The 12,563-nt window shown below is 38.9% G+C and overlaps 1 long non-coding RNA gene across 1 annotated transcript in view; it reads left to right on the top strand.

The window, feature by feature from the left end:
* The window catches only part of LOC109453516 (uncharacterized), a 32,588-nt gene extending 24,867 nt beyond the window's left edge, over nucleotides 1–7,721 (top strand). Inside the window, exons 2-4 of the long non-coding RNA XR_012496669.1 lie at nucleotides 786–925; nucleotides 6,330–6,548; nucleotides 7,502–7,721. This is a non-coding gene — a long non-coding RNA (uncharacterized LOC109453516). The remainder of the gene's footprint in view (nucleotides 1–785; nucleotides 926–6,329; nucleotides 6,549–7,501) is intronic.
* Nucleotides 7,722–12,563: the final 4,842 nt, after the last annotated feature.

Here is a 12,563-nt window from a genome sequence, read left to right as displayed (position 1 = left end):
TCCTGGAAAAACACACTTAAAATAAATAAAAGTTAAAAAAAAAAAGATTGCATGAAAAAGTACACATTTTGCACTCAGCAGCGTGCCTGGCACAAAGCAACTGCCCAATAAATGTTAGCTAATGCTACCACTTGAAATTCAAGTGTCGTTTTAAGTCATTGCTCTCTTGACTTCTGTGATAAGCTCAGATATGGCTGCCCAAAGATATCCACCCTAACCCCTGGAACCTATGAATATGTTATTTACATTGTAAAGGGACGATGCAGATTAAGTCTCCTCAGATGGGAGATTATCCTGGATTATCCAGGTGGGTCCAAAGCAATCACAAGAGTCCTTATAAGAGGAAGGCAGGATGGTCAGAGAGAGGAAGAGAAGGTAATATGATGATGGAAGCAGAAGTTGGAATGATGCAGCCATAAACCAAAGAATGCTGGTAGCCTCTAAAAGCTGGAAGAGCAAGGAATGGATTCTCCTCTGGAACCTCCAGAAAGAACCTGCCCTGTCAAAACCTTGATTTTAAACTTTAGGCTCATTTCTGACTTCTGACCTTCAGAACTATGAGAGAATGCATTTGTGTTGAATTAAGCCACGAAGTGTGTCGTAATTTGTTACAGAAGTAATAGGAAACAGTACAACTTCCTAGAAGTTGGCTGAATCCTGTGGCATTTACATGTAGATATATCATTTTTTAAATACATGTGTCTCCCCCATTACACTGTTGTTTCTTAGAGGCTGCTGCTTCTTATTAATATTTGAAACCAATCTCTGTTCCTATCTCTACCTAGCACAATGCCTGGCACATTCTTAAACTCCAATCAATGTTTGATGAAGGAAAGATTATGGTCTCAAATGTGATTTTTGTTTTGATTGGATTCAGCTCATGACACAACAGAGGAACCAGTCATGGATGCAGGTTTGATTTTTGGTAAGCACAGGTCTGGGAGATGTGTCAGGGAAAATGATTGAAAACATGTCTGGGGATTGTTGCAGAAAAAGCGAAGAGAAGTGACTGTAATTGAAAGAGTGGCTGGCTCCGGAATATTTTATATGATGAATATTTCATAGGGTTCTGGTCTCTGCTTCTCAAAGATATAATAGAACTAGAAAAGATCCAGAGAAGGACATTAAAAATGATCAAGGGCAGAGAGAATTACATAGGGCGGTAAAAATAAAAAAGATTCCATTTGTAAAAAAACGTTAGTCATAAACTAATGAAGAATAATCATGGATTACTTTCTCAAATCCTGAAAAAATAGAAATATTAATATTTCTTGAAGGCTAACAGAACTTCCAACAACAAAAAAAGGAAATACCTCTTTATTTAGCATACATTAAAATATAGACTCCAAGACTCCAAGAGGCTGTGCCCACTGAAAAGGTAAATACTGCAGGTGGAGCTGGATTAGGGGTCAAGCCAGCCAGGCATCTGCCGGAGGTGCTTGTAAGAGGCATAAATTGTTGCTGAATTCATTAGAATATGGTGTTTGTGAATGCAGGTTTTCCACATACAACTTCTTACAATTTTACGTCTGTAAAATTTCCTGGTTCTGTTAAAGTAAACAGTGCTCTTGAGTGGAATTTAAAGAGAAGAATAACAAAGATCTCCTCACCTTTTGGACTCATCTTTGGGTTGCTAATTGCACATGTAAGTGGCCTCATCAACTGAACTTCTGGATTGAATACAAGGAATGGCCTTAGTTAACCAGAAGCAAATGATTTATTTTCTTACCTACATTTTAATCTCTTTAATATACTTTACATGAAGTTACCTAGTTGTAAAACAAAAAAATCACAAAATGAAACTATAGAGAGAATAAGACCCACAAAAAGGTAGAATTATTGTGCAGATTTTTTCCAAGACATTTAACTTTACATTGGCTAGTGAAAATGAAAGACCAAATTAATCTGAAGTAAATTATTTTTATTGATAAAAATACCATTTGACATGTTGAACAACCATTTAAAGAATATTATTTTGAGGGGCTTTCATTCTGGGGCGCTGACATCCTCAATTATATCCTAACTGGAGGCTTAGGAAAGAGTTGTAAAAATTCATACCAAGTAATAAATGGCAATTTAGAAATGTTTCGATATTTGGGGATAATAACAATCCTTAGGCAAGCCAGCGCATCAGGTGTGAATGGATGAGCTACAGTGTGAAGAGAGTTCTTTGAAACTTGTCATTGCTACACTCCCTGCTCCAGGCCTCCTACCTGCTCTGCTGGTTATGATATTGCCATGCTGTCCAGGTCAAAGAAAAGCTGTCATCTGGTCTATTAAAGTGACCCTCCCCACTAGGCAGCTGGGCAACGGTCCCTGAGAGCCCCCATTTCCCAATCAAGGCTGACCATAAGAGCCCGTCTCCTATGCCTGGTATTCTGCAGCCGGGAATATAGGGACTAGAGCCTAGCTTTGAACTCTGGCTGACGGGCTGTCAAAACTGGCTCCACCAACCCTTGCACCTGGTTCTGATTCTCAGCAGGCCCCTCCCCCTGAAACTAGACCCTATTTCTAATACTCTTTCTTATGCCTCAGGCCCTCCTGATTCATTACATTGTGGAGCCCCAAACAAAGCAGACCAACAGGATTCCTGGCTCCAGCTGCCGCTTCTATCCTGCAGATGGAGTCTTGCTGGAGCTGTCTTAGACTAGAGTCGTGTTAGGTCATCCCTCTTGCCCTTGCAGACAGCTCTAGCCAATGATTCTGCCAGATCCTAGCTGATACCTGTCCGTTCTAATTCCAGGGACTTTCCAAGATGGGACTTACCTAGGGTTTTGCTCTTTATTATAAATTATATATAGTAAGCCTCTAAGTGTGTGGTAATTTGTTACAGCAGTAATAGGAAACAAATACAACACCCTGGAAATCAGCTGATTTTGTATATATGTATATATGTATATATACATATACATATATATGTATATATACATGTATGCATATATATACATGTATATATGTTTATATACATATATATGTATATATGTATAGATATATACATATATATGTATATATGTAAAATTTAATATATATGTATATATATAAACCTTTTTTTGAAGGTAATTTAAAGAAGGGTAACAACTATTGCCTCTCATAATCTACCCCACAGTATAATTTTCAAAAGACGAATCACGTGGTGAGAATGTAAAATGGTGCAGTTGTTTTGAAAAACAGTATGGTACTTCCTTACAATGTTAAACATAGCGTTATCGTATGACCCAACAGTTTTACTCCTAAGTATATATACCCAAGAGAAATGATAATGTGTATTCACACAAAAACCTATACACAAATGTTCATAGCAGCATTTCTTATAATATCCAAAAGGTGGAAATAACATAAATGTGTTTTTAGTTTATTTGATGAATGAATAAACAAAAAGTGGTATAACCATATAATGGAATATTACATAAAAAGGAATAAAGTTCTGATACATGTTACAACATGAATGAACCTTAAAAACATGCTAAGTGAATGAGACCAGTTACACACAAAACCCACATATTTTATGATTCTATTTATATGAAATATCCAGGGAAAGGAAATATGTAGAGACAGAAAGTAGGTTTGTGGTTGCCTAGGGTTGGGGGAATGGGCGTTTGATAGGAGTGATTATTCTTTTTGGTGTGATGAAAATGTTCTAAAATTACATAATAGGGATGGTTGCACACCCCTGTGAATATACTAAAAACCACTGAAATGTATGTACAGTTTCAATGTGAATTATACCTCAATAAAGCTGTTTACAGAAAGATAAACAATGGCATTTAAAGAAAATATTTTTGGAAAGTTTTGATTATACAAGAAATAAGTCATTCTTATTATAACAAAATCGAACATTATAGATAGTTAAATTCTCCCTTGATTTAACTATCATTCAAATCTTTTTACCTTTCCCCAAAATATATACCTACTTATCCTTCCAGGCCTTTTCCTTATAGAAATAAATATTTTTTTGCTTTTTGTGTGGATTTTTGTTTGTGTTTTTTACTTTTATCTCGTCATACTGTATTTTATTCTGTACCTTATTTTTTTCTCACTCTTGAAAACTTTCCATGCCAGTCCATATAGGTAGGCATCATTCTTTTAAATTGCCATATAGTATTCCCCAGTATGGAGAGTCCCTAGTTTATTTAGCATTTTCTTACTGATAAACATTAGGTTGTTTCCAGTTTTTCATTTTGTAACCAATGCAGAGTGAAGATCCTTGCAGATGACTCTTTCCATATATGTCTGTACATTTCTCCTGGGTAGACACTGAGAAGTAGTGTCGCTAGATCATAAGATATGCGCACTTTAATTTTGAAAGTATTGTCAAATTGCTGCTGAAGTGGCCATAAACAGCTTATCCCTCTGGCAGTGGATGAGACTGTTTCCCTGTGCCTTGACATATATATGTGTATATTTGGTATAACAAATGTTTATATTTTGCCAAGCAAATTAATGGAAGTAGGTTCTTATATCCATAATTGCTAATATAATTGAACATCTATTCATAGAATTGCCTTTTCATATTCTTTCTCCCTTTTTCTTTCTATTGGAGTGTTTACCTTTCTATTTTTGATCTTTAGTAGTTTTTATATGTATTTTGTAGAATAAATACCTATGTAGCTATGTCCATATCTATCTACCTATACAAATATTTCCTAGTTAGTCATTACTTTATGGTTTTTGCTTTTTGTGTTTTATTTAAAGCTTTCTCTCCTGCCAAGTTTGTAAACATACGATTTTGGTATGAGGTAGGGATTTTATTTTATTTTATTTTATTTTATTTTATTTTATTTTATTTTATTTTATTTTATTTTATTTTCCAAATGACTAGACAGTTGTCCCAGTGCTATTTATTGAATACTTTATTTTTTTCTACTATTTTGAAACACCATTTTTTCATATACTAAATTCCCCTATCAGTGGCAATTTTGAGGCTTATATATAAAAGTGAATCTGAAACCAGTGTAAGGAGGAAGTCCATGACGAGAGAACGAGGCTGGCTCCCTGAACTATTTAGCCATGGGAATTTCCAGCAAGGAAAGCATGGGGACTTTCCAAAGCTAGCCCTTTACGTTTTAGCATTTCTCAAATAAATTGGCAGCTAAATACTCCACATCCTAATAATATTGATTTAACAACTGATTATGTCATTTTGGCTTTTTTCCCCCAGAATCTATAAAACCATGTTACCCTCTTTGGTGCAGAAAGTTAAGGTCAGGATATTTTTATCCTCTGGCTCCTTTCCTGTGATACCCCTCACAGGAGTTCACTGCTCCTTCTTCTGCGTTCTGGTAACCTCTCTCTCTACTTGTTCCTCTGCTGCCATTAGTCTTGGGTCCTTGCAGGATTCCTACACCTTTCCTAAACCTTTGTAAATAGTCCAGTGGTGTGCTGGTAAATAGCTGGTGGTGGGAGGATGAGGGAAAGAGCCTTAATTTGCAGCATTTGCTATTCGCTGTGGTGTAAATATTCCCGTCATAGCCTGTTTCAAGCTATCAATGTGAAGTCACTGAACATGGAGTTGGGAGGAAATGCTAAGAATCAGCTTTTATAAGTTGTGAGGCAGCTCCAGCATACCATTGAAATAGTCGCTTGGTAAATAAATTTTTAAAAAATTATCCTAATTTGAGTGTGCCATCCCCCTCTTATTGAGCCCCAGACTGATGCGGATACCATCCTGGAACATTGTTCAGTCAGAGAGACAAAGGAACTCTCTTTTATATGGGATTTAAGTTTGGGAGGATGTAAGCGTAGAATTTCAGACGCTGTTTGAAAGTAATGCCAACCAAGAGGAAGGCACTTAGCTCTGGCACTAGATGGAGTAGACAAATTCCTGGTGATATCATTTGAAGTCCTGGATATAGCCATACCAGAAGTGAACTGTGCCCTGGCCTTTTCAGGAATATGAGCTAATAAAATCTCTCTTTTTGTTTATACTTTTGCTTAAACAAGTTTCCTTGGGATTCTACCGCTTGTACACAGACGATTCCTAAGGGATGTAATGGCATGACATGGTTTGGTCCTTTTCTGCTGGTAACCACTTTCCCCTTGATTTCTGCTCCAGCCACTCAGAAGCTCCTCATGCGTCTCTGCCATAATTGCTTTGCGTGTAGTATTGCTCCTATCTGGAGCTCTTCCACCCTCTTTGCCCAGTAAATTCCTATTCATCTTCCAGATCTCTGCCTAATGTCACCCTGGTAATTTGTTACAATATGGCCCTGATGAATTACACCTTCTGGTATTTGTGCCCTTGTGTAGTCACTTCCTTTTGACTCTGGGTTGGTCCTGTGTCTGCTGTAACCAGTAGAATCCAGTCCATAATAATGCTGTGCCAATTCCAGGCCTAACCATTGAGAAAGATGGCAGCTTCTGCTTCTGTGCTCTTGAGCCAACATATAAAAGATCTGATTCTCCTAATGGAGAGACCAAATGGAGAGACTGCGTGACAGAATCCTACTTGTGGTCCAGCCTATGTGCCAGCTGAGTGCAGCCACACGAGTGACCACCGACAAGAACAGCTGGGAAACGGACCAGCAGAGCCGAGCCCAAACGACAAAACTGTGAGCAAATAAATGATTCCTCTACTTCAAGGTGTTGGTTTTAAGCTGTCACATTTTGGAGTAGGTTGTTGTGCAGCAACAGATAACTGAAAGAGTCACCTCAAAAAAACTCCTCTAAGTCCCAGACCAACCAAGTCAATCCCGTTAGCCGTTATCACAGGACCATGCACATTCCTTTACAACACGAATCACAATCTCTAATGATGCATTTCACTCAGGAAAGACTTTCCTTTTCAGGGCCCCTTTCTTGTGATAAATTTAAGAATTCCAGAAATATCTACCCAATGCAAAGGCATCATCAGTCCTTGTAACCATAGTCAGAAAGTTAGATGTGCCTGTCCAAGCACCCCTTCTCTGCCTCCCTGCCTGCTGAACTGGTGGCTGATGCTCTGCATGTTGGTCTGTGGAAGTTTTTGCACAGAAGTTTAGCACTGTAGAGGTCTCACCTTTCCCCCCGCCCCCATCACCACCCCAATTTATGATGCTACTCTCAAGCATTGGGCAACATTATTAGGAAAACTAGATTTGAAAAGATTCATGGTTTACAGGTTTACAGTATTCCGATTTACACAGCAGGTCCTTTCAAAGTACACTTACGGGAATAAATCAGTGACTAACTTTGGCAATCTCACAAAGCACAGAGCCTTCCAATTCTAAAGGATTTTACTGGTGAGTCATTAAGTTAAAAAAGGAAATCCATATCAGTAATAAATCTTTGGACAAGTACTCTATGTTCTTTTTAAAATTGATCGTTTCTAGGTGGCTACTTCAACTAACATTATTGAAAGAATAGATTTCTGTTATAATATAAATTGATGCTTTCTGAGGAATTGTTCCTAGTTTTATTTATTTTTTTAAAAGTTGACACAGGAGATTTATTAGGAGGGTACTTTCAGAAGACCACAACTTCTAATGAATTTATTCTGTGTTATTTTTGTTGCTTAATGTTGTAGATCATAAACATTTGCCAGATTGGAAATTTTTGGTTGCCGTCTTGTGGGGAGATGGCATGTGGAGATCTAAATGTTACGCAGCTTAGGACTTACTCTCCTGGCATCCCAAAGCTTCAACCATGGTGAGTGAAGACAAAGGAAGGGGGACTCCCACAACCCATCCTATCGTTTGAGTGATCCTCACCCACCCTCCACATATCTAGTGGCCAAGACTGCTATGTTCTTCCTGTCCAAGCTGTCACCTTCTCTTTTTTTCCACTTCTCTTTTTTGACACTGCTTTAGTTCTGGCCTTTGGACTTTTGCAATGGCCTCAAAAATGGGTTTCCTGCTTTAGTCTCAGCTTCACTCCATCTATCTCCAAATCCATTTTTCACCACAGTACTGGAGGGATTGGTCCGTCCCTTTCTTAAAACCTTTCCGTGACTCATCACTCTCCTCAATAGAGGTCCTTCCCTTATGGTCCACAGACATTTAGCAGATAAATGGACAAGGGGCCAAGAATCTTCTGAAGTTGTGTAGACAAATGATGTGAATATGTCCTATTTCTTGGGGGAGGGTCTGTAGTTTTCATCACATTCTCAGAAAGGTCTGTGGCTCAACGAGAGAAGAACTAACTACTGGCCTATAGGAGAAAAACAAATTCCTTGGCCTGTAACCAAAACAGGTGATGAAGGTCATGAAAAGATGCTATGAACACTTCAGGTAAAAGGTATAAGTTCCTTTGCTGTACAGGGTAGAACACGACTGGGCAGCAGCCTCCTTGTAGGAAAGCCACGTTTTCTTTGCCTTCACGTTGCCGTAATGGCATCCTATGCTGACGCTGCCACCTGACCAATGCCCTTTGAGAAGGGCCATCCCATCCCCACTCAGGATGGCCTCTCCCAATTGTGCTGAGAGGCTTGTTGCTGTTCTGTCTCCCTGGCAGTCTGCTGGTGCAAACTGTGAATTAACTTTCTTAGGGAAGGAACGCACCCTGCACTGGGGATATTTACCTCTATGACCCTTTTCAGGCATTTGGTATTAGAGATGGTGAAATCAGCCCCAGGACATGTCTAAGCAACCACAGTGAGCCCAGGTGGGATCTAAGAACCATCTCAGGTGACCTCTGAATCTGACTCCCAAACAGGGTAAGGCTTCAAGCTTATTTGAAGCTCTATCCCTCATACAACATACGAGGCTCTTCATTATGTGGCCAATGCCTCACTTTCAGCTCCATCTCTGCCATGTGTCCTATGTTCCAAACACACTCAGATATTCAAAACTCCCTGAACCAGCCATGGACTTTCAGAACTCTTTGCCTTTGACATAACAATAACATCCATAATAATTAAAAATTTAAATTCTAACCCAAACTCTGTGAGGTAGGAAATTTTATCCCTACTGTAAAATGAGGAAACTGAGGCTAATAGGAGTTAATTAATTTGCCAAACCTAACAAAAGAAGTAACTGTGACCTGGAATTGCCTTTTTCTTTTTCCTCCTTCCAGTGTCAGCTCACATCACTTCCTAGTAAAGCCTGCTGTGACTTCTCTAAGTAGAGTTAGGTATTCATTCCTCTGTTTCCATAACATTTTCAAACACTTTTCACTATAGTAATAACATATGTTTATCTCAGAAAATTGGGAGATTTAGAAAAATAGTGCTCAATCACACGTCTATCTAAATTCAATCAAATTGTTAGTATTTTTGTAACTGTTCCTGTAGACTTTTTAATATTGTTATAATCATTATGTGTATATTATTTTGTATTCTATTTTTCTGGGTAGTGATATTAACCTAAACATTTCCCCATATAATTACACAGCTTCACAATACCTTGGCTTTGTCAGGATAGTTTTGGTTGCAAGTCACAATTCAAAGTGTCTTAAACAATAAGGAATATATGTTAATTACCATTACTGCTGTAAGAGGAATCACAGAAGTAGGACACGCTCCAGGTACGCTATAATTTGGGTTTCTACCCTATTTTTCTGCAGATATCCCACATCTGTTCCCTACCTCCCTCGCCCCTGTCATGGGCTGACACTGTCCTCAGCGCCCCCTCAGGTAACAGGCTGGGACAGCCTGCTTCCTTGCTCATGTCCGGTAAAACAGGCGAAGAAATGCTACCCTAAAAATGGAATAAAGTTCCACTTGTCAGCCTGACCGGGTCATTTTTAGGTCAGGTACTTCTCCTGGGACATAGAATAGTTCCTGAGGGAATATAACCCTAACCCGAAACTTGGCTTAGGCTTGGGGCCTTGAACTGAGCCCTGGCAATCCCCCTGGACGGGATTCTGATCTTTGGTTTGTTTTGCATCCACCTTTGGAGCTGAGGCTGAAGGTAGCTTCTTTCGAGTCACCCGACTACATGGATGAGGAGTGTAGGCCAGAAGAAATAGTGGGGTTCTGTTGGGAAGGAACAGGGAGGTTTGACTATTACTATTTTATTTTTATATTTCACTAATTTGGTAGGAGAAAATAGGTCCTTGTTATTAATTTAGCTACTATATTTATAGTCTCCTTTATAGATTCTGTTGTGGCATTTCCATATCACATGGTAGTTATTTGCTAATCTGTGGGCCCCTTACAGATTATGAGCTTTTTAAGGGTGGGAAATACTCATATTTGCTTTCTCAGTGCTTAGAAGGTGTTGTATAAATGTCAGTTAAATAAATGATTAAATGAATGATCATTTGCATGAATACAGTGAAAAATACACACAATAAAGTGGCATTTAGGATCGTCATGGAACATACAAAACAGTATTTTAATGAAGAAGGTTCAGAGATTCCCTTTTCCAACAAATATTTACTGAGGTGTTACCGCGCACTTACGGCTGAAGGTACGTACCACAGGGAACAAGACAGATGTATTTCTGTCTTCACGGACCTTAGATTCTGACGGGGAAGAGAAACACTGACAAAAAGACTGTGAATCAGTTTTGCAAAGAGAAGTCATGGAGTTGTGGACAATGTGTAGTTGAGGGTTGTTCTAGCTTTTGCCAACTTGCAGCTGCTTCCTCTCTCTTGATCAGAATCAGATCTTACTCTACATCTTTTGCTTACAATGAGACACACAACACCGGGCACCAAAAAGCAGAGACCAAGCGAAGGTTTTCCCCTGCTTTTGTTGCTTGTTACTGCACTTTATCACTATTCAGGTATAATGGCACTGCTTCTAGATCTCTGAAGGTGAAGCTCTGCAGTTGCTCAGACAGTTCTGCATGTGAGATTTGGCAGACTGTGGGCAGATTGTAGAGATCGGCGGCAGTCTGCACAGGGGTTTGCCCACAGCCTGCTGATGAGCTACTGCAGAAGCTCCCTGACTACTCGTGTGTGTGTGTGTGTGTGTGTGTGTGTGTGTGTGTGTGTGCTGGTGTTCAGACCCCCTCACCCCCACTCCCAGGTAAATTGCTTCTGGAGGGCAGAAATTGTGGGCCCATGGTAATATCCAATCACAACTCTCTTACCTCACTTAAGACACTGAGGGGACATATTTCTATTATTATTATTATTATTATTACATAACATAAAAAGCAAGCAAGCATGATTTCTAAACCAAAGAAGGCTTTTTATTAAGGGATTTTTAGATGTTACATGTACTTCTCCTTATTTTTGAGAAGGGGAATGCCTTACTTGCGGATAATTTATGAAGGTCACGAGCCTGTTAGTGACATCTGCTTTCTTTGAGAAGAGAATCCCATGGTTCTGTGTGGGCTTCAGAGAAATTCAGGCCCTCTGGTGCTTTCCCATAGTTCCTCCAGGATAGGAACCTGACCTACTTTGGGAGATGAGGGATTGCTTCACTGGGGAAGTTATATTTCTGTTCAAACCTAGTGATGAGCATGATTTTTCAAAAAAGAAGGAGAGACTTAGGGAGGGCAGCATTCCAGGCAAGGAAATCGTTTTTTGTGGTGGCCTCGAGGCCTCAGGCAAGGAGATACCCAGGGCATTCAGGGAACTGAGTCTCATATGTTTGAGTGAGGAGAAGAGGGGTGCTAATGAGACAGGAAATGTAGGCAAGGGTGAGATCTTGTACAGCCTTGTAGACAGTGTTGTGAATGTCGGATTCAGGCCAGATCTGGAATTAAGAATTAAGGGATCACTGAGATAGAGCATTGAGGCCATCACCAGAAAAAAATGTGCATAATTTTTTTTCTGCTCTTAAGATTAACATTTTAAGAGCAATTAACATTTTCATTCAATAGTTAATTGATGTTACAAAATAGATTAAATTTTAATTTTTATGTCAAGTTAGATTGGCTTTTTTATTCAACATTTTATTATGAAAATTTTCGAAGAGAAAAATTGGAAGAATCACCTATATTATACAATGTCTTGCTGTGTTTGCTTTGTCACATATCTGTCTAGCCATTCCTCTCACCATTCACCAATTCATCTTATTTTTTTTTGTTTTGTTTTGTTTTTGTTTTGTTTTGTTTTTTTAAAGATTTTATTGGGGAAGGGGAACAGGACTTAATTGGGGAACAGTGTGTACTTCCAGGCCTTTTTTTCCAAGTCAAGTTGTTGTCCTTTCAATCTTAGTTGTGGAGGGCGCAGCTCAGCTCCTGGTCCAGTTGCCGTTTTTCTAGTTGCAGGGGGCACAGCCCACCATCCCTTGCGGGAGTCGAAACCGGCAACCTTGTGGTTGAGAGCCCACTGGCCCATGTGGGAATTGAACCAGCAGCCTTCGGAGTTAGGAGCACGGAGCTCTAACCGCCTGAGCCACCGGGCCAGCCCCTCATCTTATTTTTTGATATATATCAAAATAAGTTGCAGACATCAGTCAACTTCATTCCTGGACACTTCGGTATCCTTGTTATTAGCTAAAGCTTACTGTTTGTTTATTTTATTTTTCATGGTAAAAGTCACATATAGTGAAATGGAAACATCTTAAGTGTTCCATTTAATGAGTTTTGATAAATATATACGTAAAAATTTGAAATTTCAAAAAAGATACAACTTTTATCAAAAGTTATCATATGTTATTGTAAGGCCATTACATTATACATGAAGTGGTATAATATCAATTCAAAGTAGACTGTGATGAATTAACAATGCATATTATAATCACTTTAAAA

This window comes from Rhinolophus sinicus, linkage group LG05 (genome assembly GCF_036562045.2).
Source record: "Rhinolophus sinicus isolate RSC01 linkage group LG05, ASM3656204v1, whole genome shotgun sequence".
Lineage (NCBI taxonomy): Eukaryota > Metazoa > Chordata > Mammalia > Chiroptera > Rhinolophidae > Rhinolophus > Rhinolophus sinicus.
Note: the sequence above shows the minus strand (reverse complement) of the source record. Positions and strands in the feature narration are given on the sequence as shown.